The following is a 7,178-nucleotide window of genomic DNA, read 5'->3' as shown; positions in this document are numbered from 1 at the left end:
ATAAGGAAAAACAAGAGTAACCCAGTCCTACCTGTCACTAAACGTATGCAAAATTACATGAATGTGCATCCTAAATATGAAGGAAAATGCATCCCATAAGTTGTGCCATATTGTTTTACTTTATGTTATTCTTAATTTAATTGAGATTTTGTTAATAATTCATGTCCAAATAAAATTTGATATGAATAAGCGAAAATAATTCTACAAATGTATAATCAAGTTTACTTATCAATAATTGAGAAACAGTTATCAATACATTCAAATGTTGTTATTTTCAAGTAAGAGGAGTAAACTCAAGAAGTCAAGGAAAATGAAAATTTTGCCTAATTTCGACAACATACTTTTGCTTACAACAATAACAAAAATCCTAGTAGCAATTGTTAGATATGTTAATGTTACCTATTACATATGTCAACATGGGTATCAATGTAGTAATTGATAATTATTTTGTATACTTGCTTCTGCACTTAATTTTCACCAATGTTATTAGACTTGGATTGGTTACCGACTTGATAAGGTACTGGATTAGGGATCGATCCAGTAAGTCACTAGTTGACCTGCATGAACTGGTTATATATAAATTATATAAATTTTATAATATGAATATTAGAAAAAAGTTATAACTTATGTATATAAACCAAAAAAGCAATATTGGTTTAGTGGCTATAATTATTTTGGCCTTCCAAAGTAGTAGGGCTCTACTCCTATCAAGACCAGATTTTGAAATGTTATCCTTTCAATTCTCAAAATTTAAACACCCCCCCCCCCCAAATTCTTGTTTGGTTCCATCCATGTTTAATAACTATAATTTTCACAACAATTATCTCTTGTTCTCTTCATTTATTGCCTAGTTTTACCCCATTTAATTAGGATTTAATGCTCTTTTAGGTTTTAGTTTCATGTAGTTAATTTCTAAAGAAGTTGAAGATTTGAAGATTTGTCTTGCTTGCTTAGTGAGCTAGTTCATTGGCTCAACAAGGAAGGGACCCAAAAGAAGAAGCATGGCAAAGATGGAATTTCTATAACTCACTTAGTGAGTGTATGCTCGCCTAGCGAGTAGTTCATTCTGTCAAGTGTATTTTTTGTAACTTGCTAAGCGAACAATGTTTTAATGAAGAAACAACGAAGCAAAGATTCTCAACCTATTTAAGGTGTCTTTTTATTGGTAGCAATATCTAATCATTCTAGGGTTCTATGTTTGTAGATGATGCTCTTTTTTTAGCATTGTGTCTTCATCTTTTCAATATTACACTTCATTTTTCCCTTGTCCTTGTAATCTTTGGTGGTCTCTTATGTCAATGAGAAACTAACCTTCTTGTAGTTAGGAATTTGGTGTGCTAGCAACTCATGTAATTATTTAATGAATATTCATTGTTATTATTTTTTCTATATTCTTAATGTTAGTTTGTAGCTTGATTAACCATTTGCTTATCTTGTGAATTTTATTGTCGTAATTGGGAAATGCTTTGAAAATTGAGTTTTGAGAATAGTATCTAATGAATATTTCTTTTGGGAATGAAGTGATGTTTGCTAGTTTCTTGATGACTATTGATCTTACCAAATCATGTAACTAATTTGCTAAAGAATTAGGAGTGAACTTAAGTGATTTATCTTTTCTCATGGAAGGATCAAGGTTAGAAGACATAAGTGAGTTGAGATATCATTAGAGTTTATTTAAATGGAGAAAAACCTTTAATATTATTGAGATGTTTGTCTAGTAACACCAAATATCCCCAACTAGTTTATTTAATTGTAGCTTTCAGTTTTTGCACACCAACTATTTGATTTATTTTCTGTGTGAAATTGCCTTGCTTTAGTTTATTGTTATCTTAGGATTAAATTTCTGGAGCTTATTTCATTAAAATAATACATTTCTTTGTGTAAATATTAAATTGCGCAAATAGCTTGATACTAACAAGTGCCTATGGAGACGGCCATGTACTTATTTTTGAAAATACTACATAGATTTGGTACTTGCCAAACAATATAACAGTAATACCATTTTATAAGAAAATTACATCAAAATCCAAATAAAAGGGAGATTATAGACAAAAGGAAAACATTAATTCCTAAAAATCATAAACATTGATTAGATCAATTCATGAGTGTGAGACTTGTAGTCGTTAAAAATGAATAGCATAATCGACATTTGTGATTTGTAGGAACTAAGGTGAAATTTTTATAATTTTTAAGGACTAGCATGTTTGTCATTAAATTTTTAGGAACAAATTTGAGTGTTTACTCAAATTAATTAAATGGTAGTCTAAATAAAGAAAAGCCTTGCTTGTATCCATCTAAGTTGCACAAATTGGTGCTTTCCTTCCAAAATTTGACTTGATATTTGCATATTTTCCAGTTGCTAAAGTAGTTCCATTGAATCTTATATCTATGTCGTTTAGATCCACAATTTCAAAAGGAACATCACTCCTACAAACAAGAGTACTCCTTCTCGAGTGATAGAAGTTCTTGTAATATTTTTGAAAGTGATTTTGCTTATCTTTATTTTTTATGGACTCTAATCATTGAAACCATGAATAAAAACAATTAGAAGTAAATTAATCAATTTTTTTTATCTAGGTGATATGTGTGTGTATGTCTATATATATAATTATAAGTAAATAGTCAAGATTATAATTAAGTAAAATAAATCATGACCATTTATATATTATTATATGATTAACATTAATTTTCTAACATTATTATGGCTACCTATACTATAAAGTGGCTTTTGGTTGGATACCTATTTTGAGCACTGGTTCCATTGGCACTACTCTTGATCTATAATGATAAGGTTAATGACATTAATCATTTTGGTATCTTCAAAATGCAAATCAAATGCAAGAGAATTTATTGGAGTACCAGGCCAAGTTTTGATCCTTAGACCATTATTTGTGTTTCTTAGTGTACAATTCTTGACATTGAGATCTTCTACAAACTCTTCATTTGAATATTTTCATAAGCTTCTAACACTAATACTATGTTCAAGTCCACATGTTACATTTAGGATAATGACTTCTTTGCTTCCATCACCTAGAGATATGTAATCATTGTCGGTGTCAATTTTAGTAATCTTCACTTGAGTTGATTTTCCAATGTGACTTCCATTAGTATTAGGACTATATGCAAGTGAACTGACTTCGAAGTTTGTAAATGTAATGTTCTTGCACCCCAAAAATATTCACATGAAAATATTTGCTATCCTTTGAAGTTATGTCCTGAATTACTGAATTATTGACAAAACCAAAACCAAAATTTTGTGGACTATGTGCAGTATTAGGACTATATGCAAGTGAACTGACTTTGAAGTTTGTAAATGCAATGTTCTTGCACCCAAAAACATTCACATGAAAAAAATTTGTTATCCTTTAAAGTTATGTCACAAATTATTGAATTATTGACAAAACCAAATCCAAAATTTTGTGAAAAATATTGTCAAAACTACATAATAGTTAATTGTTAGGAAATTTTATGAAAATGCATTAGTACATACTAATTTCAATATATGTTAAGAAAATACTTTATTATATTTATCATGGCGAGCTTCTTGCAATTATTGTTTGTTGCATAAATATTTTGTTTCCAAGCCATTTTTCCTCCACCGTGAAAAGTTCTATTCCCAGATAAGGTTAAGAAATTAATATATACAAATCTTACCCATTAGTCTTGTCCATTAATGTGGAGTGAATTTTTTGAAGCTTTAATTATCCCATTAATATGGACCTCAATAGGAGACTTACAAGGTCTCATAAAGTCTATTTGTCTCAACTTGTATTTACCGCTAGGAACCACAACTTTGCGTGGAGTCGTTGATAGACATGCATCTATCCAAGCGGTTTGCAAAGAACAATCCAAACAATAAAATTAGGAAAATTAAGAGAAAAATGCAGCTAACTTTTTTAATTATGCGCTTTACATATAAAATAATGTTTTCAATTGTTAAAACTTGATTTGACCTTACCATGGTTATATCTCCATTAGGTATTGCACCATATTTTCTTATATAAAAAAGTCCAACATGAGCTTTAACATATGAAGCAAGCAATAACAACAAAACTAATGTGGCCATACTATGAGGAAAATCCATTTTTACCTTTCCTTCTTCTTTATGCCTTTCTCCCACTTCTTTAAAGCATGTGTGGTTTAAAGAATCTTATAACATAAAACTATTTATATTGTATTGGAAGCATTCTTAAGACCACTAACAGAGAAAACAAACTCTAATCTAATTGATTACAAATATTTTCATGACAAGTGTTTTTTGGAGGGTTGTATTGATGATAACACACAAAACAATTAAAATAACACCTTAGTCAAGTCATTGTCACAATCATAAATGTATTGTAAAGAAAAACTGAAAGACAAGACTTGACTAAATTTTTATACTATTATTAACTTTCCATTTTGCTTTGAGATAAATGTGATGATTGTTAGTGAAATAGATTGGATTGTTGACTAAAAATAACGATTTGACCATGTTCATTATATTTGTTATTTTAATTATTTTTTTAGGTTATGTTTATTCAATGTTTGACCAATATAAATATATATATATATATATATATATATATATATATATATATATATATATATATATATATATATATATAGATATATATATTACAAACAATATTAAATATATTATGAGTTAATATATATGCTTTAGAATCAAAAATAATTTTGTACCAATATTTAATAATCATTTTTTCATGTCATCTTATTTGTTAATATAATATGTAAAAAGAGAAATTCCAATGAAATATTAATGTAAAATATTTTACACCTATAATATATAAAATTTAAACTCATTGTATTTCGATATGGTGTTTCCTATTTTTTTTCCCTCTTTTTTACTATAAATAATTATACATCAAATTAATAACATTGTTAAAAATAAAGCTAGAGAAAGTTAATAGTCTCCTGTCATTTGTGTTTGATATGTCATATATTTGACTTAGTTGGATATACTCTTTATAACCTCACTTGCTCTCAAATGACCAAAGAAAGTCCAAACCAATATTTTTGGATCAACTTAATTTTAAGTTTTAGTGGACTTAATCACATTAAACAAATTGTAAATCTTGACTATCTAATTAAGCTTTATCATTTTATTTTATAGACTTAACAGGATTCAAAGAATCCAACTTTTTGCATTATGTCTTCATTCCTATGCTTGAAACAAGTACCAAATTCTATTATCATGCTAAATTGAAATGCTTCAATATTTCAAATTCATTGAATTTTAGAAACTATACCATCAAGGCAAAGCATGAAAAAAAAGGGAACCATTTTTAGTAGTGTAACTGTAGCACCTATCTAAATAGGAAAATAAAAATGTAAATGCACACACCAACTCTATTTAACACCTACAAAGAGAAAATTGAAAAAAAAATATTGTCAGGTATCTTGTTCTTCAAACTTAAACCTACCAAAAGTGGAGAAAATATGAACAATAGTGACTAAAGATAACAATGTAAAAAGCATCTATGAATTAGTTACTTTCTCATTTCCTTTTTTTGTATTTTCTTTCTCAACCTCGCTGACACTTTAATCCTATGAGGCCTTTGTCAAGTGTCTCTCATTTAAAACGTACAAGGTTCTTATATTAAGAATGTAACTCACTCCTATTTGAATCTTACAAGGCTTTTATATTAAGGTTGTTACTCATTTCCATTTGTGACCACATTTCTCTTCATCTAGAGTCTGTATCTGAATCATTTATCACACTCTCTTTTCTTTTTTATATTTTTTAGCTACTTCAACAAATAATTTAATCAAAGACGAATATGAGTTAGAGACTATAGGGACAATTGCTCCCATAGGATATTTTTTTTCTTATATGTATTTGGTAAAAAAAAGATCCCCCCATAAAAAATGTATTCCCCTATAGATAATTTCCTTTTGTAAATATATAATATATTATTTATTGTCACGGATAAAAAAATATTATTTTCCTGCTCCCACTAAGCAATTTTTTTAGATTTGTCTTTGAAGTTAATAAGTCAATTTTTCAGCTTTTAGATATTAACTTTCAATTTTTACCTTCCAGCTAGTTTTTCAATTAGTTTTGTCAAAAATATTCTAAACAATTTAGTGTCAAATAAAATATCAAATACTATGCCAAAAAAATCAAGGTTTAATCCTTTTCATTTAGAATTTAAATATTAATTGCTATTTTTCCATGCATATCTATGATACTTATTTTCGTAATTAAGTAAATATAAAATATAGAATATATTTTAAATTAAAATATTAATAATTAACAAGTTAATATGTATTTTATTTACAGAAAAAATTTAATAAGAATTTTTAAACGAAGATGATTTAATAGCATTTTAGTGGTATATATATATATATATATATATATATATATATATATATATATATATATATATATATATATATATATATATATATATATATATTCTTCGTTAAATTAAACTTTATAGAATTTTTTAATAAGATATTCTTTAAATTAAATATTACTCCTTAAAGTCATATTAATTTACAATAAATTTGTTTTTATCTTATATTAACCTATTACATCATCACTTAATTGATGATTTGATATTTTGTTGATCTTTCAAGACATCATTTAATAGATCCTAACTGATGACAGATACTAAAATCAAATAAAAAATCTCAGTTAATAAAATAAAAAAGTAAAATTTAGATAATAAATTCTGAATGGGTATAAAAAAATATACTTAAGTTTTTTTATATTTGTTTTAAAAATTTATAGGTTGTGTCTATACGAATTCAGTTTTTAAACTAAAAACTATTTAATATTTACATTTCAAAATAGGTTTCAACCATTATTATTGGCTTTTTTATTGTAGTATATTGCCTCTTCGATTTATATGTAGTATACATCCTATGCTTACTCGAATTTATAGGCACCAAATATTGTTTTTTATTTTAGTGCACTATTTTGATACTACTATGGTTTTTTATTTTAAAATCTAGTTATATTTTAGTGAAATGCAATAAAATAGAAAAATGTTAAATATAATATGACTCATGAGAAGAATTATAGAGAGGAAGTAGAGAAAAAGAAAGTTTTAAAAAAACATAATTGTGTGTATTCATTTTAAGAGGAGTAACTTATTTATAGATATAAAAGGTAATTGAAGAGTAACAAAAAGATAAATACAAATAAATATAAAGGAAGATAATGACAT

The 7,178-nt window shown here is 26.5% G+C and overlaps 1 pseudogene; it reads right to left on the bottom strand.

The window, feature by feature from the left end:
- Nucleotides 1-2,294: 2,294 nt before the first annotated feature.
- Nucleotides 2,295-4,084, bottom strand: LOC114381661 (annotated as a pseudogene).
- Between the last annotated feature and the right edge of the window lie 3,094 nt (nt 4,085-7,178).

Source organism: Glycine soja, chromosome 13, assembly GCF_004193775.1.
Source record: "Glycine soja cultivar W05 chromosome 13, ASM419377v2, whole genome shotgun sequence".
In the NCBI taxonomy this organism is placed as follows: Eukaryota; Viridiplantae; Streptophyta; class Magnoliopsida; order Fabales; family Fabaceae; genus Glycine; species Glycine soja.
The sequence above is the reverse complement of the archived record's forward strand: the minus strand, read 5'-3'. Positions and strand labels throughout refer to the sequence as shown.